Below are 26,879 nucleotides of genomic sequence, written 5' to 3' on the forward strand. Positions count from 1 at the left end.
ACAATTGTTTTCAGAGACAATCAAAGCAAGTTAAGACTGGCTGATTTTCAGCTCAACAATGTGGTTAAGAAATGCGTCACAGGATCCATGCAAGTGCTATTGTGTTTTACACCTCACACTATTTGTAGGTCTCTGGGGCTGCTTAGGCTAATTGAAGAGTCTGAAGTCCTAGGTAACCCTGTTGATGTCTTGAAACTGGCACTATAGCTGCCACAAACAGATACGCCAAACTAAGTTCTGATAAGTGATAGACTTTCTCACTTGATAAAAGTCCTTTATCACTTCCTATAGAAAACATTACTTGCTTTTGGTAACGCCTTTTCTGGTAGAGACTCTATCTAGACACAGATTATTTACCTTAGAATAATCCCCAGGTATCAGACTGGATCTGGAAACCTTTAACGAGCAGTACCTCTGTGTACAGGTCGGTGGCGTTGTTTGGCTCTGTGTGGAGTCGTCGGTGTAGACTGAACCGTAAGTGACATGTGCGGTGCTTCTATATGCACCATCTCAACGCACTGATGTCAGTTTCTTTTCACGACTTCCATTGCCTGAAGCGCGGAGCCACAAGGAACATTGACCACTGGTGTGCGAAGCTAGGGCCCTTAAAAGAGTAAACCCTTTAGACTATAATCCGGTCATAGAGCAGAGAAGATGGGAGGGTCGGTAAGGAATCTGCAGCTAGATAGAGCTTCTGACAGACAAGGTGTTACTGAAGGTAAGTAACTTGTTCATCTGATAGAGATTTCTAGCTGCAAATTACTTACCTTAGAATAGAAACCCAAGCAATGCCTCCCCGGAGGTGAACTGCAGTAAGGATTGAACTAAAAACTCCTGTAGGGCCAAATGGGAAAAATTACTGTCAAGCTGGACCTGACTGCCCAGGCAGTTGTGCTTTGTAAATATGTGCAACAAAGCCACGTTGCTGCCTGACAGATATCCAGGACAGGAACTCCGCAGGCTAATGCAGGGATTGCATCCTCAACTCTGGTAGAGGGAGCGCACAAACCCTTAGGGGGTTACTTTTTGGCCAATGCATAGCAGATTTTGATGCAACAAACTATTTTGAGATGGTCTGGTTCTGCACTGCCTTCCCTTTCTAGGTTCTAACATACCCCTCGAAGAGTTGATCGACCACCTGAATATGATCACGGTAGAACAACAGAGCTGTTTTTAGGTTCAGGTGGTGAAGTCTCTACTATTCTTTAGAGGGGTGTGGCAGAGGGTAAGAGGCAAACAGAGTGATGGAGTGGCCTTCATGGAAAGGAGTTACCACCTTCGGTATGTAGGCTGCTCGAGTTTGAAGAAAAAGTTTGTCTGGGTAAGGTACAGAAGATTTGCAGACAGTGCCAGCAACTCAGTGACCCTCTGGGCAGATGTTAATGCCACTAGAAAGGCTGTTCTGATGGTTAGAAGTCTGAGTGGGCAGTGGTGGAGAGGCTCAAAGGGAGTGCACATCAGGTTGAGGTCTCACAGTGGCATAATAAAAGGTGCTGGTGAGAAAATATGCTAGAGACCTTTCGAAAACCTATGTACAGTAGAGGATATGAAAAGACATGGCTGATCTGGTACTGCAGAAAAGCTGAAATGGCAGAAACATTACCTGTTTATGTGCCCAAATCAGAGTCCTGTTGGACCAAGGAAAGAACGAACAGACGTACTTGAGAATAGGGTGGAGACAGAGCATCAACATGTTTATCTGTACACCATGTCATAAACATGTTCCAACAGCAGGCATATACTGTCTTGGTGGAGGGAAGGCAGGCTATCAAATTAACATTGCAGACTTCGGACTGAAGGTTGAAAGCTGTCAATTGTTGCTGCACATTCTCCACACATGAAGTTGAAGCATTTTCAGGTTTGGATGCAGAGCCTTGCCCTGTTGCTGCGAAGGAAGATCCTCCTGCAGAGGCAGACGGAGCAGCGGACCAATGCTCATGCTCAACAGCTCACAATACCAGACTCTCCATGCCCAATCTAGAGCCACATAATCACATGGGCATGATCTTCTTGAGAACTCTGGGCAGGAATGGTATTTGTGGAAAGATGTAGAGGAAGCCAGAGCTCCACTGCAGATACAAAGCGTCACAGAGTGCGAGTTGCCTTGGCAACTCCAGCATTCAAAACTACTGAAATTGCACATTCTCTGAAGTGGTGCACAAATCTAGCCAAGGTCCTCCCCACTCTTGAAAGACGCCTTATACCACCTCTAGATGGAGACACCATTCATGATCAGGTATGTCATGTATTCCTATAGGTTCTGAATCGATCCCCCTATTCCTGACCCTATTCTAGTTAAACTAACTATCAAGTTAACTAACAGTCAGCCCATGAGGCAAGAAAAGCCCCCATGATGCAGATACCGTTATCTGACGCAGTCACACTACGGCACAGGAACGTGTTATCTGATTAGGTAATAACGCTTGAGATCTAATTAGACAAGCGACATTCCTCCAGCCCCTGATAAGGCATACGACGTTCTCATAACAAATCAAACCTATGACAACCTGGAAAATCCGTGCGGCCATTGTTTTGATTTCACAGAGAACTTTAGTAAAGAATGTGCTAACGAGCAAGTCGTATGACATCTTTATTGACGTATCTATGTCCATCCTTACGTCAATCTCGGCACCTTTAAGGTATAAATATTGCCGATCTTGCCCTATGCAAACACACGCGTGGTGACAAGACGGAGCAGCCATACTTGCCGAAGCCGAGAGCAGAAGCAGACCCCGCAGGCAGCAGCCCCGCCTTCCTGACGCGCTGAGAGACGCGCTGCTATCTCAAGCCGAGAGACCCAGCACCGGCGTTTCTGGGCAGCCCTCGCAGACAGCCTGGAATATCGAGAGCAGAGAAAGAGATACCATTCCTCATTCATCCTAACTTCCAGGTACAGAACTGAATAACCCCTCACAGAGAATTCTTTAGTTATCCACTTGGCAAAAACAAACTTAACTTAAACTGTAACTTTCTATTCCCGCCCACGCATTAGACTTAGGTCAGGTACACGGGGTAGGCGTATTTAGAAACACCAGTTGAGTACGTTTAGTCAAATGTATATGTGTATGTAAATATATTTTAATCATTTTAAACATCATATGGCTCAGAAACCATATCAATGTTTTTACAGTATTATTTTATACTATTGCTTTTAATGTATGCACTTTACTTAACTATAAGTATCGCAATAATATCGATCCATTTCTCTTGTACGAGAAAAGAGACTGATCAATAAATAACATCTTTTTATTGAACACGCCCGTCTCCTTCCCTTTTCTCTACATTCTGATGAGACTAAGAATGCACGTACTGACTGAGTAAAATAATTGCCTTGTGCTCACACGACTCTCGAGATTGACTCTTGATTAGGGGAGAGCAAAGTTGTCATGTTCTATGGTTGTCAGAAACTAAATCCCTTCTTGTCTAATCAGGAGAGTTAATTCTTTCCTGAACATTCGAGAAAGTTTCTAGCGAACTCTGAGCTTAGCTGGCAAACCCAAAAATTAAGTCTAGTATCGACAGTAGTAGACCTAGTTAACGTCTGGTCTAGGCCTTTACTGCTGTAGGTATTATTCCAATGCGCAGAGCCTATTGGGAACATAGGAACTACACTACATGGCGCCCAACGTGTTTGGAAAGGGCGATAAAACTAACGTAAGACATTTAGAGTAACTCAGTCGTGCTTTCTCACTCAGACCCCTTTTCCCAAATACTCCAAAGACGTCTGGAGTGGGTGAAAGGTAATATCCTCCAAAACCTTGCAGGAGGGAACTCCTATGTATGGTTCTTGGTACAGTCAACGTTGAAGGATAAACAGTTCCAAAATATTGTGCATCTAATCTCTGTTTCCATAAGAAACCCGATCTGCAAACAAACATAATACCATCCTGTCAGTAAAATGGGAGACAGTGATGAAGAAAGAGAGGCAGTTAGATTAGCAACTGAACTCGCAGACGCTGATGCTACCATGCAAGCAGCAGACCAGGATATAATACTCATCCCGGTCATCAAAAGGAAATCTATAACCTTAAAACTTATAGAAAATGGACTGACACCTAGAGGTGGCACAGTCATATTCGTAATCGAGGCACACGAATATCGGCAGACAGAGGTATACTATTCATGGATAAATTTTCCAGCAGCAAATGCTGTAACAAAGTACTTCCACTATTACAAAATAGAGGAACCTCCTAATGAGTACACTCCTTTCGAGGAGGTGGAAGTACCACTCAAATTCCAAGAGCATTTGCTCTTATTTGATGGCGCCCTAATACATAACAATCACATTACAAGGCTCGGTCCTTTAGGTAGACCAGGAGCAACGTGGCCGGTCTTAGCCGGATACACACCACATCCAGACATCGATAGGATGCCTGCAGCTGAGCTGTTAATACAGCTAAAACAATTACTAAAAATTCATAGACAATTAGTTCAGTATGTAATGCGGACTTCAACAATTCAGCCAGCGATTAAACTTCCACAGCTGACCCCTCACCAGGGGAACACAAATAAAATTACACCACAGAACATCCAATCCTGCCTAGGTAAAGTTCCAGCTAAACGGGAACAGGTACCATTCTGGTTGGCACAGAAAATCACCCAAATAGAGGCGGTGTTTCCTGACACCACCCCGCTAGAAAAACACAGGATCCTGACTATATGTCTCCCAATGGGAATCGCACCACACATAGAGGACTGTGACACTTGGGGTACAGTCTTTGCTTCCATCTACACAAAAACGCACGGTGTTCCATCCATTTCGGTAATACCAGATGTGCTAAAACAAATTCAAGATGAATACGGTCCAGAACCAGCTTTAACTCTTGGTATGAAATTACTGAAAGACTTCAAGCAGGTCTCGGCTATATTATTAGCCAACATAAAAGGTGAAGCAGCAAACGTGGCGATCCGCCAGAGGTTAAAAGAGACAGATATAGCAGACCAACCAGCTGAAATAGCCAGAATCATAGAAAAATCCTATGAAGAACTAGGCAGAGATAGTCTAGGTGAAATACCAGTAAAACCGCAACTGACTACAAGTCCAGAAAAAATATTTCTTAATAATAATTCACCAAAAAAGAACTGGGATGGAAACAAACAATCCAATCCTAAAGAAAAGAAATTCCAGTCCAGAGGAAGGTCTCCTAGGCGAAGGGAGAAATCTCCGAACCGAAGACAGAGGTCACCGCAGAGTGACCCCTCTGGGAATAGATATAACCTTAGAAATAGGGATAATATTAAAAAACCTGATAGATATCAAGACATTGATACTCGTCCCTCTCAATCTTTTCAGAATTCCTCGCAGAAATCGGAAAGAAGAGGACGATCAGAAGAGCACGCCAAGTCCAAAGACAAGGAACCTGCTCAGCCAAAAAAGAAATTACAATTTCCAAAAAAGAAGGTAGCCAGTATCAAGGTAGTTAACAATGCCGAGAATACTGAGGACACAACTGAAAAACGGAGAATGGGCTCAGACAATGCTAGACAGCGCAGCAGAGGTGAGCATAGCTCGCAAAGTCCTTATGAATCATCTGGAGACAGTGGACACGAATGAATACCTTCAAGTGGAAACTGCAGACACCAGAGTTAGCAAGCCCCACAAGATATACGAGATAACATTACGTATAGAGGGAGATAAGACTAGGAAAATAAGGGGACTATTTTGGGATAACCTCTCCAAGGGTTATGACATCCTTCTAGCTGAAAAAGACTGGCCACCAGAGTTTGTCAGGGAGTGCCCTCATGGCGAAGAAGTAATTATGCCTGCCTTCTCGAATCATATTCCGATTCATAAAAAATACACACTTGCTAGAAAGTGGGCAGTGGCCTTAGCACCTGCTTTATATAAAAATCATGTAGGATGGGATGAGGATTCTCCTCCTCACAAAATCCAGTTAAAATCACAACCTACTGCACAAAGGCAGTACCCAATTAAGCAAGAAGCTAAAAAACAGGTAAATGAAATACTAGATCAGCTAGAATACCAGGGGGTGATTGAAACTTGCACCTCATAAATGAACAATCCTTTGTTTCCGGTCTCCAAACCCGACAATTCATATCGTCTAGTTTTGGATTACCGACACCTTAACACATGTTGCAAAACCTTTGCAGTGCAAAACTCACACAGTGCTGCACTAATGAATAACATAGTGCGCAAAAAATACAAAACAACCTTGGACAACTCCAATGGATTCTTTTGTCAAAACATAGCACCAGAGAGCAGATATTTAACTGCATTCTCAGTAAATGGCACTCAAAAGCAATTCTGTCGGTTAGCCCAGGGGTACAAGAACAGCCCGGGGGTATTCTCAGCGAGAGTAACAGAATTACTACAACTATATGATGATGAAGCATTATCTTATGTCGATGACATTTACTTAACAGATGATGACTTGGAGACTCACTTGAAAAGAGTGAACACCATAATACTTGGGTTCGCTGCAGAGGGTTACAAATTCAACTTTAAAAAGTCCAGAATTGCCCATCTGACAGTCCTATTCTTAGGATATGAGTTATCAAGTGAAGGTAAAAGCCTGGCAGACAATTTCCTAGAGAAATGTGCCGTAATCCAAGCTCCTAAAACACTAAAAAACCTACAGTCAATTTTAGGCTTCCTAAATTTCGGAAGAACATACATTGCAAATTACGCAGAAAGGGTCAAACCCCTTTATGATCTAATTAAACCAGACTTTAAAAGATCCAATTGGACTCAAACACACACAGAAATTTTGAGATCCTTACAAACAGACATGCTAATTAAAACAAAATTAGAAACACGTGATAACACACGCAATCTTGTGATTCGAGTCATCCCAGGGAGATGCGGATTCACATACCTGACCTCTAATGAGGGAGAAAAGGTACCAATTGCATTCAAATCACACTTGTACACAGAAGCTGAACAGAAATTCAGTAATACAGAAAAAATCATTCGTGCAGTTCAAACCGCAATAGCTAGAGAAAAAGACATAGCTGACGGTAGACATATCACAGTCAGAACAGCAGAATCAGCCTTTGAGGCACTAACAACACCTTGTAATTTACCAACAACAACATTGAATCCAGATTGGATACAATGGGTGAATTCAATCACAACGGACAAAGTATACTACTACTTTGATCCAGAACTAGAAGAATTAAAAAATCTAAAATATGAAAAGACGTATCCTCTGCCAATCGATATTCTGCCTCTACGACATTACGCCTGTGTAATCTATACAGACGGACATGCTCAACCCTCCGTTTGGGGAGAACAAGCATACAACCCCACATGTGAGATTACAAAAGAAGTGTGGCGCGGAGGTAAACTAAGACCTCTATTAACAAAATCACACTCAGTAGAAACTAATTCAGAACTACAAACTGAAATAATAGCTTTGAAAATGGCGCTAGATAATGCGGATCGCGAATTCCCGACACTTATAGTGTCAGATTCATATTACTGCGTCAAAGCATATAACAAGGATTTGCAGACATGGATTCAGAACGGTTACAAAGATGACATAGATGCACCAATAAAGCAGAAACTGCTCTGGGAACAAATAGCTCTTTTACAAAAAGAACTACCAAAGACTCACGTGATACACTCACTGAGTCATCAGCGTGATGGCGTTCACGTTGTGGGGAATTCATTGGCTGAAACAGCCACAGCGGCAGCCACTAAACCGGCTCCCGTAGATCGAAAAAAGCGTACATTAAAATACATTGATGGTGAAACAGTGCTGGCGGTGAAAACGTCATCAAAAGGCGACTGCTCAGCGTTACCGATCAACTATCCACTCAATTATACATACATAATCGATGCAAACTCCGTTCCTTTTGCTCGAATCCCTGGAGTGGGGGATAGAGTGATTCCAAACATGGACAGGAGAATCTTGTTAATCGCAGACGCACACATGGGCGAGGGTCTCAGACACCTTAAGTTAAAAGATTCTCTGGAAGAATTACAATCACGGTACTGGTGGCCAGGCATGAGCCTGCATCATACCATGTTTGTAAAAAACTGCCCAAACTGCAACAGAGATCGCAGTGGGGAGAGAAACAGTTTAATACCTCGTCGTATCAAGGCAAAGAATGGCTTGCGATTAACATATACAGGCTAGTTTCCACTTATAATGTAGATCACCAGCACTCGGCTGACGTCCGGACTATTATACAAGATTTGCAAGTCTAAATGGCATATACGCTAAGAGCATGTTACGTTTGACCATTGTTTTCATTCAGGCATACCAGCCTGGGGGGAAACATGGCCAAATGAGCACAGTCCAGCGGGAATCTTCTCACTTCCTTCCTGAGGGTACGGGATGGTGTAAAGAAAAAACCAAGGCAGAAAGCAATCTATAATGGAAAGGATATTAGGTTCGGGAGCTGGGTGGGTCAAACATCTAATAAGTGTCCAACGTAGTCTAAATAACTTGCCAAGAAATTCTCTGAAGGGATTCAGTCCGTACGAATTATTATTTGGAACTAGGATGTTGATCTCTGACCTTGATAGTCAGACTTCAGTGGTTAAAGAAAAAAGCTTTGATGTCAAAGACCGTTTGGCTATTTTGCAGGACTTAAACAAAACAAGAAAAGACCTGAGCAACATACAGTTGAAACAACAGCCAACGACCACTGAAGAATCACCACCTGTCCCAGCAAGACCTGTCTGGATTCCAAAAGTCGGGGATCTAGTCAGGGAGAAGATCGCGGTAAAGAAGGAATTTGGGCCTTCTTACAGAAAAGCAGTTCCTGTCTTGTCTGTCAACGGGACAAGATCAGTTGTACTACCGCCACTTGCTGGTAAAAAGGAGAACCGAGTTGTATCCATCGGCCTGGTAAAACCACAACATGTGGCCGATAACAAACAGTAGGCCAAGTGGACTCCCAATAAGTAGCAGAACACCAAGGTTTGCTACCAGTACAGAGGTCCTAACAAAAAGGCTCATCACATTCGAAACGCCTAAAGAAGAACAAGAAGGACTATGCAACAATGCAATAGAACTCAGACCTCTGAAAACCCAAATAAAGACATTTAGCAGAGACACACCAATCTATACTGAAGTACCAAGTGACAATGCAAGAAACAAAAATCCTGAACCAATTGGAACAATTGACAGAACTGCATCCGGTTACTTCATCAACTTCGATGATTCCTCTGACGGCTTCAGTGAATCAAAGACACAGCCATCATCAAAATCCTTTAAAGACAAAGCTAAGGACTTTTGAAATATCTGAAAGAAACATATCTGGTTTCTCCATGGATTGAATTTTGGGTGGGTTTTGGTGCATTTATCCTCATACTTTGGCTCATCATGGTATTTACTTTGGGACACTTCATTGAGGGAAAATATGCTAAAATGGACACAGCAAGCCAGAACATCAACTTGGTCCTCAAACCACACACATCTTCACACGTCGAGAAAAGAGAACTTTCTCCAGAACTTTCTTCAGCCAACTTCACAGCCAATCCGATACCTGGTGGGGTAGCCTGGGACAACACTGACTATGAAATTTATGGTCCGGTCGAGATCCTGAAATATCCACACCAAATCAAGATCTCCTTGAGTGACTTTGCAAAACCAAACTCATTTGCTGATGATTGGGACTTCGAAAGTATTAACAACATGATGTCTGACTTAGTAATGTCTGCTAAATTTACAAAACATGATTATTTGCAAGGTTCTACAAATTATGACAGTATGTATTGCTATAACCACTATGGTAATCATTTTTTGCATAAATCTGCACAACCTAGAAATGTTTTAAATTATAATCAATGGGAACATTGTGCAACACCTCCAAAAGGGAGCTCAAGAACCGTTTACGACAAATACTCATATTTTTCTGGTTTTAACATAAGTAATGCTGAAACATTTTATTTTAAATTGTCAAACAAGACAGGGATGAAAACCATGATAACCAACACAAAATTGATATATTCAGATTCATTCTTCGAAAAAATGAATACATTTGGATTTGATTATTGGGACAAAAATGTTGATTTGAAAAGTGTTTGGGGTACAAAAGAATGGCAAGTACAGGGTATAGAAGCTTTGTTTAGAGCCTGCATGATCCCAGAACAAATGATATTTTTAAATGACACTGTTCAACAAACCACCTGTCTTGGCTTAGCCAAAATCAAAGATTTAAATAAACCGTCTATTCCAAAGCCAATAATGTTTAGCAATAACTCTGATACAGATGAAGAGATAGACGTAAACCATATATTAAACCAAAACAGAACACATCCTGATTGGAAACAATGGTTGATCTGGCCCACAGATACAAATAACTGTCAAGATAGATTCCTGAATAAAACACAGGGTTTCAAAATGACCAGGCCAGACCCTAGATATCCCCAAAGACATCACCCAGGGATAATAACAACCTACAGTGTGGGCAAATTATGCCTTCAATGGTTACAAACTTCCACACTGCCTGAAATTAAGCAACACCTAACTTTACTTACTGATGGTGCTGACTTGCGTGATTTCATAATGGGACCACGCAAACAGCGTCAAAAGCGTTTCATAGCAGCCTCTGTATATGCAGCATACAATGAGGCCTGGAAGGTTACTCAAATTGAAACAGCAGAGAGAATACGGGAAATTGACCGTATTAATTTGGAAAAATCACTTTCTGTAGTGGACAATGGGTTAATGACTCTGTCCTCCAGAATTTTTTCATTGGACAGCATTGTGTCGTCAGCAATCGATATATTATCGCAAGACTTACTGTTATTACAACATGGTCAGTCACAATTGCGTTCTATTGTACAGCTTGGCTGGACGTTACAAAATCTGCGTTCAGGCTATGTGCCTTGGCGTTTAATCAACACAACGTCACTATTCCAAATCTTTAACCTTACTGATAGACAAATCGGTATGGCGCAAAAGGGTGCTGATTATACAATCTTGAGCATTGAAAAACTAGAAAGATTACCAATGACAATGTCAGAACGACCTGTCAGTGAATGGATAATCCACGGAATCATAAATATTCCAATCTCAACCTTCAGGTTTCAATACTGCCAAAAATATATACAGGCTGGCATGTACGAGAAATTGGGAAAGGGGTACCTTAAAACAACTTGGAACCTGCCCTATTCACATGCATGTGTCAGTAATAAAGGACAGAAAGTGTTTCTTAGTGGCAACAATTGTGCTATGTCACTAAGCGGCACGCTTCTGTGTAACGGAATTAGTTTGCACGGAGCCTGTGAAGGGAATTCGTACAACCTTTCATGTCACCAGCAAGGCGCACCTGCAACTGAAATAGAACCATTCTTTCAAAGACTCTATAATGGGAGTTACATTCTTATTGTAGACCGCAAATGTTGTAGTCTTATGCCCGGGACTCCTTATCTAGTCACTACGACGGCGAAGGTCAAGTGCTGTGGACGTTCTTTGTTCCCCAGCTCCTTTCCAGACAGGGAGGCAAGGGCATGGCCCAGTTTGAAAATTACTTCTATTCGAATAGATACTTTAAGCAGAATGAAAACAGTGCTTCTTCAGACGCCTACAAGGCTCACGTCATCAAAAGAAACGTATGATCTACAAGTCGCAAGGACGACTGCAGAGATACATACATTATTATCAACTAATTCCCCCGTACATTTCGCGGAAATCCTGAGCGAAATCTTAAATATTTCTGATACCAATGGGATTAGGGGTATTTAAGACAGTATTTTCGATGGCATTAACACCATTCAAAGCCATACTGGGTATTTTTCCAGATTTCGTCCATTCGATTTTTGGCGGACTTCCCCTGATACTGGGACTAATTGCAGGAATCCTATTCTTAGTCCTTATTTTTCGTTATGGCAACCCATGTCACAGAGCAAACTCTCGCGACAATGGAAGATACGATCCTAGCCATTGGATACCGGGACCGGATATCAAAAATCCTGGGACTATCCCGGCTTAGAGACCTGAACATGACTTGGTTTCTATCATTTCGACCAATGTGGCAAAGGTGTGTTTTACCTGTATTGAGATGTCTGCTATGCGGAGAAGAATGCGTGTTAGACACCTGTCTGACGCTACAATCGGATGCGCCGGTGGATGCAGATACACTGTTGGTTCCTACCAAGGTTCACGCTTTGTGCTGCCCTCAAAGGCTGCCACTCCTGATGACGGCATTCCTGGAATCTTCACCACTACGATTGAAGAGTAGTGAAGTTCAAGATGAAAGCAGCATTGAACAGGTACGACCTTCTGTCAGCAATGCGAATCAGAATGTCAATACAGACAATCATGAGCACGAATGCATGGTTGCACCTATTTCCGACTTAGTGGAACTTTCCCATGAAGCTGTTGACGGTTTTTTCGAAAGCCTGAATGATATGATGTTCTCTCCAGAACAGAAATACTTTTTGAGCAAGCTCGCACACGGCGTTCCCTGAATTCGGCCTTCAACTTTAAAAATAAAGTCACATGAACAATTTTTCCCACCAGTTCACGGACAACAATTTTTTAGCAGCCCCATAATATTCCTTAAAAATTTTTTCGGGACACTTATCTTCTGCTTAAAGTAAGAAACTATTCCTAGAGAACTAAGATTTCTATTTTTAGATACTTTATAAACTTTAGTTGCCCGCTGGGATGTTCACAAAATATTTTATTATGTGATGAAATGGTCTCGAACTTCCTTTCTGTATAGCCATATTAAAAGCCATTTCATGTGTATTTCTCATATACCAATAAGCAATAATGCATAACAAATGCGTGTTTACTTTTGCATTTAATTCATAGCTTAAGTGCATACAATATATATGACTGCAACATTTTTCAGTATATTTGAAAATTTCGAAATGCATTTATGTATTTTGGGGTGGTAAGGTATACACTATACTCTATAGTATGTTGTACTATGTTATACTATGCATAGATTAGTAGATATGACCATAGTTAGCGTGGAGTGGGTGTCATGTATTCCTATAGGTTCTGAATCGATCCCCCTATTCCTGACCCTATTCTAGTTAAACTAACTATCAAGTTAACTAACAGTCAGCCCATGAGGCAAGAAAAGCCCCCATGATGCAGATACCGTTATCTGACGCAGTCACACTACGGCACAGGAACGTGTTATCTGATTAGGTAATAACGCTTGAGATCTAATTAGACAAGCGACATTCCTCCAGCCCCTGATAAGGCATACGACGTTCTCATAACAAATCAAACCTATGACAACCTGGAAAATCCGTGCGGCCATTGTTTTGATTTCACAGAGAACTTTAGTAAAGAATGTGCTAACGAGCAAGTCGTATGACATCTTTATTGACGTATCTATGTCCATCCTTACGTCAATCTCGGCACCTTTAAGGTATAAATATTGCCGATCTTGCCCTATGCAAACACACGCGTGGTGACAAGACGGAGCAGCCATACTTGCCGAAGCCGAGAGCAGAAGCAGACCCCGCAGGCAGCAGCCCCGCCTTCCTGACGCGCTGAGAGACGCGCTGCTATCTCAAGCCGAGAGACCCAGCACCGGCGTTTCTGGGCAGCCCTCGCAGGCAGCCTGGAATATCGAGAGCAGAGAAAGAGATACCATTCCTCATTCATCCTAACTTCCAGGTACAGAACTGAATAACCCCTCACAGAGAATTCTTTAGTTATCCACTTGGCAAAAACAAACTTAACTTAAACTGTAACTTTCTATTCCCGCCCACGCATTAGACTTAGGTCAGGTACACGGGGTAGGCGTATTTAGAAACACCAGTTGAGTACGTTTAGTCAAATGTATATGTGTATGTAAATATATTTTAATCATTTTAAACATCATATGGCTCAGAAACCATATCAATGTTTTTACAGTATTATTTTATACTATTGCTTTTAATGTATGCACTTTACTTAACTATAAGTATCGCAATAATATCGATCCATTTCTCTTGTACGAGAAAAGAGACTGATCAATAAATAACATCTTTTTATTGAACACGCCCGTCTCCTTCCCTTTTCTCTACATTCTGATGAGACTAAGAATGCACGTACTGACTGAGTAAAATAATTGCCTTGTGCTCACACGACTCTCGAGATTGACTCTTGATTAGGGGAGAGCAAAGTTGTCATGTTCTATGGTTGTCAGAAACTAAATCCCTTCTTGTCTAATCAGGAGAGTTAATTCTTTCCTGAACATTCGAGAAAGTTTCTAGCGAACTCTGAGCTTAGCTGGCAAACCCAAAAATTAAGTCTAGTATCGACAGTAGTAGACCTAGTTAACGTCTGGTCTAGGCCTTTACTGCTGTAGGTATTATTCCAATGCGCAGAGCCTATTGGGAACATAGGAACTACACTACAGGTAGGTATCGATGGATGAGTTTGTCTGCTCTGGCGTTCAGAGAGCCAATCAGGGGTGGAATCATTGGGAATATGTCCTGGTGTTTCAGCGATGTCCAGAGGTGTAGCACCTCCTGACAAAGGGTCCACGACCACAACTCCCCCTGTTTGTTGCGTACCACATGGAGGTGGTGTTGTCTGTGAACACCTGCACTAGCCTCCCATTGACTGATGGAAGAAAGGCTTTTAATGCCAAACGAATCACCAGAAGCTCCAACAGGTTCATGTGGAGCTTGGATTCCACTGGAGACTAGAATGCTCTAATCTCCACCTCCCCCAAATGGCCACCCAAGCCCAGGAGTGACACATCTACAAGTACAGTCAGCTCTTTTACAGTTCCCTCCTAGATCTGAACTATGTCAGAGAGATTCCCCTGATGCTGAGCTGACCTGGAACTTGAAGTCACACGCCAAAGCCTGCATATGCCAACAGGCATGCATTCCAATAGGATACAGGAGGCCACCGGGCCCAGGAGCATCAGCGTCAGTCTCACGGACATCCACGGAACAGGCTGAATCATCAGTATCAGTGCCTGAATATCCTGGACTCGCTACCTGAGAGGCTAGGCCCAAAACTGCTCTGTGTACAGAACAGCTTTGAAGAAGGGGAGTGTCTGAGAAGGAGTGAGGTGTGACTTCAGCAAGTTGATAGTGATCTCCAGCAAGTGGAGAAGGTTTACCGTAGTCTGGAGGGAGGGGAGAATACTGCCTGGAGCAAGCTCGCCTCCAACAGCCAATTGTTGAGAGCAAGACAGCCAACCCTGCAACCACCGCCATCACCAGAGGTGCACTGGTAAGGCCTAAGGGGAGCATGGCAAACTGAAACTGCTCTTGGTCAACCATGAACTGCAGGTAGCATCTGTGGGCAAGCAGGACGGGGATGTGAAAATATGCGTCCAGCAGGTCCAATGCTACCATCCAATCTCCGGGACCAGGGCATTCAGAATATTTCCTTTTCGAGGGAAGAGATTGAGAAGGTGCAAGTCTAGTATAGGGCGGAGGCATCCATCTTTCTTTGGCATCAGAAAATAGCCGGAATAGCAACTACGACCTACTTCTGATGTTTGCACCCTCTTTATGGCTCCATTGGCCATGAGAGCCGACACTTCCTGGCAGAGTAAGGAGTGGTGGTTCTCGGTTAGCCTGTCGTAAGTGGATGACATTGGTGAATCAGTGGTCACAAAGGGCAGGGAGTAACCTCTTTAGATGAGCTACAAAAGCTAGTGTTCTGATGTTATTGATCTCCAGTGGTGCAGTTGATGACATATACTGCCTCCTCACTGAGGGCCCGATTCACAGAATGAACTTAAGACTAAATCCTAAACTTACTACTATTTGGTATTCACAGAATGCACTTACTACTTTCGGGATTCACAGAGTGAACTTACTACTTTCGGGATTCACAGAATAAACTTACTACTTTCGGTATTCACAGAATAGATTTAAGACTACTAACTCTAAATCCGAAATCGGGGAGTAAATTACGGCCTGGAGGCGGAGCTTGCGCTCCGGAGGCGGAGCTTCCGGCTCGGAGGTGGGGATTTTTGCCATGCTGAAATCTCCAACTCTGGGCCACAAGCTCCGCCTCCGGGCCGCAAGCTCCGCCTCCGGACCACAAGCTCCGCCCCCAAGCCGGAAGCTCCGCCTCCGGGCCGTAATTTACTCCCCGATTTCGGACTTAGAGTTAGTAGTCTTAAATCTATTCTGTGAATACCGAAAGTAGTAAGTTTATTCTGTGAATCCCGAAAGTAGTAAGTTCACTCTGTGAATCCCGAAAGTAGTAAGTGCATTCTGTGAATACCAAATAGTAGTAAGTTTAGGATTTAGTCTTAAGTTCATTCTGTGAATCGGGCCCTGAATGCCCATTATAGTGGGAAAGCAAACTAAAGGGGTTTGTAGGCTGCAGCTGCAGAGGGGTGGTGGACTGGCCAGACTTCTGGCTACCATTCCGTGTGATCTATGGGAACTACGTCCTCGGCCAGGAAAGGTTGGGCAACCTGCTGACCATGTTGGCTGGGAGGGTCCAGATGCGATTGAAAGCCCCTTCCTTCCTCAGAAAGGGGCGGAATGGTGTCTGGAGTTGATGAAAGGCACAAGGAGCTGGCTGTAACCCTGCTGCCCTTAAAGCGCTCTAGCATTGAGTCCAACTTCTCTCCAAGCAAGCAGGAGCCATCAAAGGGCATATCCATGAGCAACGCTTGAACATCCCTGATAAGCCAATTGTTCTCAAAAAGGTGTAGCACCTAGGAGCCACTGACAAGTGAAATCATTTCGCTCAGCGAGTTTGTTGTATCCAGCTAACATCATATGGCGAACTTGGTTGCGCCTGTCCCATCAGCAATTGCTTGAGAGAATATGGCTTTTATCTCCTTCATGACAATAAGCAGCAACAGTGCAACCGAGTCCCAGATCGTATGGGAGCATCGGCCCAAGAAACACGTGGTGCTCACAGACGCAGTGCTAGGTTGGCAGAAGAGCCCAACATACAGGGGTAAGTTCCTGTACCATGTGTCTAGAAAAATGTCAGACTCCCATAGCCTATCACTCTGGAGCAGTGGATGTATACAGCAATTGGATAGATGCATGTGAAGTAGCCAATCAGTAGAATGGTATCCAGCCTCTTAGATTCCCTGTCTGGAAGGGTGGTTGGGTATGCACCAGGGTTGGTTTTGGAGGTAGAAGCCTGGACCAGCAAGCTCTCCTGGGTGGGGTGCAGGTTTAAGAAACTGGGTTCCCCTGTTGCAGGCTGATGGCAGTGGGAAAATGGGCTGTAAACAGGAGCCCCAATGCAGTGCTTCGACCAGGTAAGTGTTCATTAATAAGGAGAAGTGGTTTGGATTGTAGAAGGGGTGACTCCTGGTTGAAGCCCCTTTTTCAAGGCATTCCCTTGGCTGCCAGTGTGGGCAATTGAAGGTTGAAGACCTCAGCAGCCATCCTCACCACCATGGCAAATGAGACACCTCCCTCCACAGCTACGGTATGGGGATAGGCCAGTGTCTGGTGAGGTGTCCAGTCCACTGGCATCCGCCAGATCCTCATACCAGGTGTTCTCAGTCTTCTAAGGTCTTAAACCATAAGGTTCTGCAGACCCTTCTCATTCACCACCCAATCCATGCCTGTAAAAATAATAAGGCACTGGCTCTGAAATGGGGAGTTTGCTCCCGGTCAGCACCAGAACCAAGGTCAGACAACGCCTGTCAGAGTGGGAAATGATGATGGAGGTGGTGCCAACAATAGGCTTCGGTGACAAGTAAGGTCGAGGCTGTCACCCACACACACTCTAGATATGTCACTGGATCCCTGGGGCCTGACTGATGCTGAGGGCAGCTAGCTGGAAAACAGTATGTGCCTATCCTGCTCCCATGGGGCCTGAGGGTGCTCCAGAGGGCTTGGACTACCCAAATATGAGGGGCATGGCCTCATAAAATTCTTTTGGCTGGTCAGAGGTCACTCCACCTCCCAGAAACTCGGGGAGGCGCGTACATGACCCAGGCGCAGGCTTCACCACAGAGCTAGGCCTTGCGTGCCGACAGCCCCAGAACGCGTCCAAAGACTTTCACTGCGAAGTTGAAAACTTCTTCAATTACTTCTTTTTATGGGAATTACTGGAATTTCCTGATGGCTTTGAATGGAACGAAGATCACTGGGTGCAGTTCGGCGACCAATCTCGGGACCTTTCCTGCGACCAAAATCTGGAACATCGTAGGAGGTCGGTTGGCATCGGGCGATAAAGAGCTTGAAGGACCGCTCGTTCAGCGCCTTTGGATGAGTGGCACGGCAACCTGTGCACGTCTTGGTGTTGTGACTGAGCTTCAGACATCAAAGGCAAACCAAGTTTGGGACAGTCACCAACATCTGACGTTTTTGGTGGTCAAAAAAAGGTCAGCAAAAAAGTGAATAGGGGCATATCTCTCCAGAAGTCTGCTGACTGGTGCAGAAAAAAAGTAATAAAGTCAAAGTGCAGGGGTGGTGCTTATACAGGCAAAGTACACATCACTTCCGAAGCGGATGACACCGACAACGCCATGTGTAACCAAACAATGCCACCTGCCAGTGTACAGAGGTACGGTTTGCTAAAAGTTTTCAGATCCAGTCTGATGCCTGGGGATTATTCTAAGGTAAGGAATCTGCAGCTAGAAGTCTCTATCAGGTTAGTTCATTTCAGCAGTGCAACCTGGACAAATTGATTGCGGCAAATACTATCCTCCCTCCTTGTCACCAGAGCTGACCATACATATTCCTCCCCCTCTCCTCTTCTAAAACATTGGATAGCTCTGCACAAATCCTTGTAATGGACAACGGCATGACACTTCATAATAACTATCCATATTTTACCATCAGGCTATTCATTCAGACGGGTCCTGTCTAATCGTCATTCTTCAAAATGCCAGTTCTATACCAGTATACTTGCTCTCTTGTCCCCTATTGTGCATTGATTGTTATGGCCATTACCCAGGGAATGCCTTGTGGTACATTTCCTATTCTAAGGTTTAAGTTGTGGAGGTTTTGTATTTCCCTTTTGTGGGTTTTCACCATCCTCAACTTCTTCCTTCCACTGTCTCATTCACTACCACCCCACTCTTCTTGTCCTCCTGGTCTATTCTTTTCTCCCTTCACTGATGGTACTCAGTTTTGCTAAACCCCCCGGCTTACTCTCCTTATCTCAAACCCCACACAGACCTCTATTATTGGACATAAAGAGAGACATACTATGCTGCCCAGTACCTAGTTATCAGTGCACTATACAATACAATGTTGCCACAAGCTGCTGAAAAGTGAAGCATATATACACATCTCTACACTGATGTGGGGAATTCAAGACCACTCATAGGTAAAAGCTGCTCTTGGAGGGCGGTGTGGTGGTGAGGGGGGCATCGACTTTCAACAAGGGAATATAATCAATTGATCAGATGAATCTGGATGGAATTGAGAAACATTCTAGCTTTAAGAGATGAATACGTTCTGATGGACACTCAATTCTAGAGCTATCGACAGTTTATAGGCTGCCTTAGTAGCAAATTTGTTCATCCATCCTACGCTCTCCTGTCCAACACTATCTGAAGGCATTTGGAGGCACAAAAAGGTGTGGTTTCTGGGATTCGAGAGCTGGGAATTAATTCATTACACTCTAAGTCAACTGAATCACAAACCTCATAGAGATGGCTGTATATTCTAAACAGAGACTACACAGAAGCCGCCTGGGCAGAGTTAATGGAGGGACAAAACCTAGGCTCAAATTACTGCATTTCAAACTGCTCCGTTCATGGCACTGGTCCCCCTCAGCGGTAGTACACAGCCAGATTAGTACCTCACAGCTCATGTTGGCGATGCAATCTAGTGCATTGTGTCTATCCTCGTATTGTTTAGAACTGTAACACACTGGTCCCATATTTCCAAGTAGTATGCGCAGAACGGACCTAAACCTACCACAGATGGCTAGTGGCATTCCAGGCGGCAACTACGTTTTGTTTTCTCTGCTTTTGGAAGCAAACAGTTTCTTCGAGAGAATATGTGCCTACCGGCACAGATTACAGACAACCAGCGGTTTATATACACGATGAATGATAAACTGAGTGTGTTTAGAGATGTGGGGTCCATTTCTTCATAGGACTGGGCAAGAAGGAGACAGTAGTGGAAGCTTTCAGTATCTAAACCCCATGTCCTTCTCAGTACATCACCTTTAATTTAAGTTGACTGTTCACATATTTGATCTCTCACTCAGAATTCCTGCAGGGATTACATGTTTCTGCTTTACCTAACTCTGTGATATAAAGATGTGTTGTTTATAGTGTTTTAGAGTATTGCTACCTGACTATAGCAGAACGTATGTGCATGATACTGCTGGATAGATTCATGCCATTGCCCAGTCTTTATGATAAGGTCCTCTGCTCTTCCTCCAACAATATCTATAATAACATACCACCTCCCCTTAGTTCTTTTATAGTAGCTTGACTCCTAATCGAAAGCTCCTTGATTTTCTTCATCCTATAAACCTAATGCAGTCTTCTATGTCTATTGTTTTATTGTCAACTGCAACTACTGCACTACTGGGGAAGCTGTATGTATACCCAGATATATTATATGATATGGCATATGTAATACCATACTATTGGTTACTCCACTATCCATACTTCCATCTCCCTTTCCTACCGTTGTTTTCCCTTTCCTTACGTACCATTTAACCACCACCAATGATTGTTGTTAGACTTTTCTTGATTAAGCCGACTGTGCCATCCTTTATTGCTGATGTGCATGTATAAGGCTGACTACATTAGGTAATATGTTAGGATTATGTTATACGGGAAATACAGTACACTGTGGATATGTACTTCAATCCTATGTCCTCTCCCCATTATTCTTGGCAAAATTCATTGATTTTCTTTTGTAGATGTATCTGGCTCGCTTTGCCACGGCAAGCAAAGGGCCTGATTTAGATCTTGGTGGACGGTTTACTCCGTCATAACAGTGACAGATATAAGGCCCACCACAATATAAATCCCATTATATCCTATGAGATTTATAGGTCGTTGGAGGGGATATCCGTCCCCGTTGTGAGGGAGTGACCTGTCCGCCAAGATCTAAACCAGGCCCATAGTCTTGAGTCCCTCTGTCAGCAACAATCAGGAGTGAGCCACATATTTCCAAGTGGGAGCTCAGATATTCAGCCACTTTTCCAGGTGCAAGTCAAGTACTACTTTAAAGTACCAGACCACAGTGAGCAGAAGTTGGCTTTATCACCCACTCTGAAGTTCCAACAAATAATCATCACCAAGACCAGTACTACCCCAGTTCTATCTAATTAGTGGCTTTTGTCCACAAGAAAATTCTATTCCTTCTACTTTTTCAGTCCTCTGAGAGAAAAGCAGGTGATCCACTGCCTGATGCTTTTCTCAGAATTAGCTGCCGAACTTAGTTCTGTAGGACGTCAGTAGCCCTCTCCTACCCAATTTACTGCACATTAAATATGTCTGGTCTGTTTCCATCCTGTCGCCACAGACACTTCATTAATGCCTTATGAGTAGAAGAAATCATAGTGTCTTTTAACAATGTTTCTACAGTGATTTTCCTTTTCTAATGCTATACTACATCTACTAAGTAACCAAACCTGCTCCACATGGACTGAGTGAAATAGGGCTTTGCTATAGGTCCTAGCCTTTGGCCATGCCCGGAGCCCAACCTTGAAGTGTGTCAACCCCCTGTGGTTCTTGGTCAACAGGGGTTCACTGCAGTGCCTGTGAATTACTAGGTCCTCCATAAAGCCTCCCGGGCATCCACACTACAAATCCAGAGTTCTGTCATATGTTTGCTTGTGTGAAGCCAGAGTTGGCCACAGTGCCTGGCCTGCCAATCACGTCAGCCAATCCCCCACATATTCACTCACAGCGTGCATACTTTTGGTCTTCACAGCAAGGATTGGATGCAATGTATGGCTAACAGTCAGTCCATACACCCAACCTACTGTGTCTCCAACATTACTGTGCATAGTCTTTAGCAATGAGCACTCGGTGTTGGCTGAAGAGCCTACACCTAACCTACACTCTAAGTGCAAGGCCTGCAACAACCTCTGTGCTTTAACTTCTGTGGTACAGGTTATGGGTTCCAGGACAGGCCTGCAGCCAAACCTTGCACCAGCCCTATACCACCGACCCGCTGCACAGAGCCTTTCCCTGAGGCACACTGGCCTCAGGCCACGGGATCTCACTTCCATATCCTTCCTGGGTCCATGGGATGCTCTTTCAGCACCCTACTATCTCTCAGTCAGTATACCTATGACCCCTGTAAAAGCTTCTCAGACAAATGTTTTCAGATGCTGCGCTGCAAACACATCACCAGGATCCTCAAATCCTCGGAGGATCTGTAAATTGGTCATTGGGTGTTATATAATAATAAACATTTGGAGCCTGTCAGACACCTGGTTTAAACTACAGAACACATTACACCAAGAAAAGGCATGGCCTTGGACAAGGCTCTAATTTCAAGTCCGGTTTGGTGAAGTTCTGATCAGCGTTTGTTGATATAGCAGGGAGCAATGTTTCCTATGAGAGTTAAAATGGGGAACAGTACACACTTTAAACCAATTGCACCGTTTTGATTTTTCTCCAACAGGCCTGTCAAAAACTTGACATGGGTGCATGCGTGTGAACGGGGATGCATCCCATTTGCCTCAAATCAAACTCAGACAAGACGGAGGACCTCTTTTACAAACAAGCCCACCTATTGTTCAATGAATGTTGGCCTCCCACACTTAGAACAGCCTCTATATTGGTACACTCAGTTAAGATCTGTCAATCACCTTAGTTCAAGAGTTATCAAGGACTCCTCTACTGCAACAAGTCGAGGCCATGTGTTTCTCCATTCTAAGAATATTGATAAAAAATGTCAGGATCCTCACACTGGTAGAACATAAATCTGTTTTACACCCTCATCCTATCCAGATTAAACTACGGCAATTCGTTATATCATTAACATCTCAAACTCTGCTCTCTCAGGTCCTAACTATGCCTAGACATCACCTTTGCTTCAACATCTGCATTGGCTCCCTGTGTGCAGAAGGTATGCTTTTAAGACTGTGCACCTAACTCACAGGACTCTTAATATTGAAAAAGATCCAACACCTTGCTCCCAGAGGAACCTGTGTTCTTCTAAAGCAGGACTGGCTTCACACCCACATTCATTGCTGTGGTGGTCAGGCGTTCTCTTACCTAGCGCCCCCTCAAAAAATATGGAATGAGCTATATACATTCACTCGTCAAGAGATTGGCTACTATTTCATTGCAGTAATAATCCTTTTCCTCCCGTTTCTCTGATTTGTTTGTGCATTGGTTAGCACAAGGACTCCCTTTCCTGACCAACAGAGCACTTCATAAACTCACAAAACATCACATCACAAAAGAACTGGAATACAAGTCATGATCCCTTAAGGTTCATAATATGTCTTGAATCATGAATGAGAGCAAACTGAAAATCTGTTCATAATAACGCTAGAATACATTTTTCAATCTGTATTGTTAGTCGCTTAGATCCAGTTACATCTTGAAGTTCAAAAATATTCAGAATCTGAATTCACGTAGGCAAATCACCAATATCTATCTCTGACCTGCCCAAAAATTATTTCTTCCTTCGTAGTAAGAGTAGGTTATGTCAGATTGGATTATGGCTTCTTTTCGAATGACTTTTGAAATATTGCATCCTATGCGGTAACATCAGAATCAATGGAGAGAAAAAATTCTTCTTAACCTCCCCAGAGAAATATGTCCCACTTCGGTTCATTCACAGTTCTGCTGAATTAAATCACTCATTTTATGGAATCTCGTTATCCAGACACTGAATCAGGTTAACACCCGGTCCCATCTTTTAGTCATTATGATTCCATTGCATAAGCACGGTCAACTAGAAACCGATAGGAAACAAATGCAGTCACTTTGGGTTTCTGTCCCATCCCCAGATATATCCTGAGTTAATAATGTTACATCAAACTGGTGCCTTCATCTGGCTCAGGAGGAAATGCTACTAGTCTAGGATCCAGTGTTGCATGTTGAGCTGAGGTCTCAATGTTTAATGAGAAAAGAAAGGAGGTCAGGGGTTAGCCCTGTGTAAAGCCTCATCTCTGATTCCAAATCTCTCTGTGAGTGCACCATTTATTTCAAGACATCTGACTGCCTTTTTATTTGTTCCCTGCTTGCCCCAAATACACATATCCTCAACATTAAAGTGACACACAGCAGGCTCTAAAAAGCCAGATGAGCTCGGCCAGGCACCAAAAATTTTTACGAAACCATACTCCTCTTCCTTAACTTTCACCTTTTTATCTCAACATCTTTTAAAAATCCTACTTGCACTTTAGAAATCTTGATGGAATTCGACCACTAGATTTCTCACACTATTAAGACAATAATTCGTCATCCAAAACTTTAGTTTACTCTGCTTGACACTAGTCATAAATTGAAGGGATTGAAATGACTTACAGTAATAATTAGTTTGAATCTAAGGACATATGTTGGCATTTATGACTAAAACCTCTACATGCGACAATAAAGGTAATCTGTTTGAGAATATTGCATGATGCAAGAGGATAAAAAGTATACTTCAGCATACCAAATACTGTTCTGCTTGGGTCTCACATAGGTCAAATCACTCAAAATGATTTTCTTTTAAGTCTTATCCACACTGATGGATACATTTAATATATGATTTTAGCAAATTATTTATACACATTAAAATCTCTGTTCATAGAAATGAGCAGTGTAATAATTTCCAGTAGCTCAGATTGTAAGGCTAAAAATTAGGCTATGTCATGTTGATTGAGTCAAGGTATAACAGCATCCATTTGTTTGACTTTCAGTTAAACCCCACATTGTTTGCAATCTACTGAAGTTTGAATAAATTCAACCCAATCTACCTTAGAACCAAATATGCCATCTCTAAAATTACAATTTTAGAAACTTCTGGAGCTTTTGGGCAGACAGTGTTCAATGTTAGCCTATTCTCAACCTTCTCTGGCCCCTTGACATTCAAAACAATAGCTGCAAGACACACCTCACCCATAAAATTGTTTTAATAAACACAATGTAGGAATGAGTAAACACAATTTACTGCAGCAGGAAACCCCACCCATTTAGGCCGGGACATCCAGCTAAACAAAATTGTCCAGATGAAAGTGAAAGTTTACTTTGAGTTTGAATGAAGACACAAAACTTATCCCTTTTTGCCTGATATCACATGGTGAATTGAGAACCCTAGCAAATGTTTTCCATGAAGACATCCATCTCATAATCTCTGCCCTCACGTTGCCTTACATATACCTTAATAAAGTGCCTATACACAACTAATTTGTGCTGTGAATAACAACAATCAACATCACCTAAATACATTAGAGGCCACTAGAAGCTTCGTAAATTAAATATGTTCCTAAATCAGTAGTATCATCAAACTACATGGCCATCACTTTCAAACTAGTTAAACCAACACCTATTTTGCCATTTGACAGTTTTTCCACTAAGAGGATAGTGGCATAAGAAGTTAAACGTATCAAATTATTTATACACCAACCTCATTGGCTGCTCTAATATACTGTGCAGCAAGGAGGAAATTGATTTGTATTTGTGTGCAATAGCTTTAAAATAAACCCTAAAGTGATAGAAGGGACCAAGAAAGACTAATATGATAGGGCGGGTCCACTAAAAAGAGTCTCCAATCGTTTTAGCAAACTGTTTGGGCAGATCTCAGCCATGAGTATAGTGTTGTGTTAAGTATTCACAAATTCCTGCAGCTGCCTATTTTAAGACAAAAGTACACTACGCACCATCTGCATAAAAAGGATGATGTGATATTGTGGGAGCGGGACACAAAAACATAACCATCCCAAAAGCTTACTTTCAGAGGTCTCCGTTGCCCTTGGCGCAGCGTTCAAAAACACCTTCCTCAACATCAGATCCAACATTAGTTTAGCAGAGTAATAAATAGTAACTGGGGCCATTCAATTATGGAAGTCTAGATCATGAATAAGTTCAACGGGATTTGTTAGAACTGTTGTTTGGAACTCCTTAACTTGTCCCTATCCACTTGTATAGTGAAATCTAAGTGGAATCATGCAGTGGTCAAACCCTTGCTAAAACAAAACAAAAACAAAACCTGACTCGACATGTCCAGGGAACTATATGCCAATTTCCTTGTTCCCAGTCATAGACAAGGGGCTGGAGAAACATGTCAACCAAACACTGTCTACAATCCTTGAAGAAAATCGTCTCCTGTACACTTCCCATAGAGAATTATGTACACAACACAGTAAAGACACTGCCCTCATCCGAGTAAAAGAGGAATTTAAAATGCTGCTGGACCAGGGAGGAACAGCTGCTATCATTCTTCTGGAACCTAAGTACTGCGTTTGAGATGGTTGACAATGAGGAACTTATGTTCAGAATGGGTGAAGCCGGAATAAAGAGCTACACACTAAGGGCCCTATTATGATGGTGGCCGGACTTGCGTCCGTCCGCCACCCTTGAGTAAGAGGGACCGTCCGCATGGGCAGCGGCGGTCCCTCCATGTCAATTCGGATGTGACCGCCACCCTTGCGGTCACATCCTGTATTTTTTACATTGCAGCGAGTGCTGCTTGAAGCAGCACCCGCCGCAATGTAAAAAATGAAAGCAGTGCATTTGCATGCACAAAGCGGCAGGCACCGCGCGGTGCCTGCCGCTTCGTGCACGCAAAGGCAGGGGTGTACCATAGGCACCCCCCACCCCACCTTCACCCAGGGGGCCCGCAACGGGCCCCCGAAGTGATTGTCCGTATGCTTTTCCACGGCGGAAAAGCATGTGATTCCCTCCATCCTAATATGGCTGGCGGTGTCTGATAGACACCGCCAGCCACGTTAGTGCTTTTCCGCCGCGGTCGGAAGGCGACCGCGGCGGAAAAGCTGCAGACGAAATTCAAGACCCACCAGCCATTCTAATTTGGCGGTGGGTCTTTGGAGGCTCCGCAGCGGTTTTCCTGCATCCTCCGGGCCGGCGGTGGCTTCCGCCGGCCCAGAGGATGCGGGAAAACCGCGATCAAAATC

At 43.3% G+C, this 26,879-nt stretch overlaps 1 protein-coding gene and 1 pseudogene across 1 annotated transcript in view; one reads left to right on the plus strand and one right to left on the minus strand.

Moving 5' to 3' along the window:
* The window catches only part of ADGRB2 (adhesion G protein-coupled receptor B2), a 1,067,283-nt gene that overhangs the window by 814,081 nt on the left and 226,323 nt on the right, over window positions 1-26,879 (minus strand). The gene's annotated exons all lie outside the window — the stretch shown is intronic.
* Window positions 2,030-26,879, plus strand: part of LOC144825295 (RNA-binding motif protein, X-linked 2-like) — a 29,676-nt pseudogene continuing 4,826 nt past the window's right edge.

This window comes from Lissotriton helveticus, chromosome 3_1, assembly GCF_964261635.1.
Source record: "Lissotriton helveticus chromosome 3_1, aLisHel1.1, whole genome shotgun sequence".
NCBI lineage: Eukaryota > Metazoa > Chordata > Amphibia > Caudata > Salamandridae > Lissotriton > Lissotriton helveticus.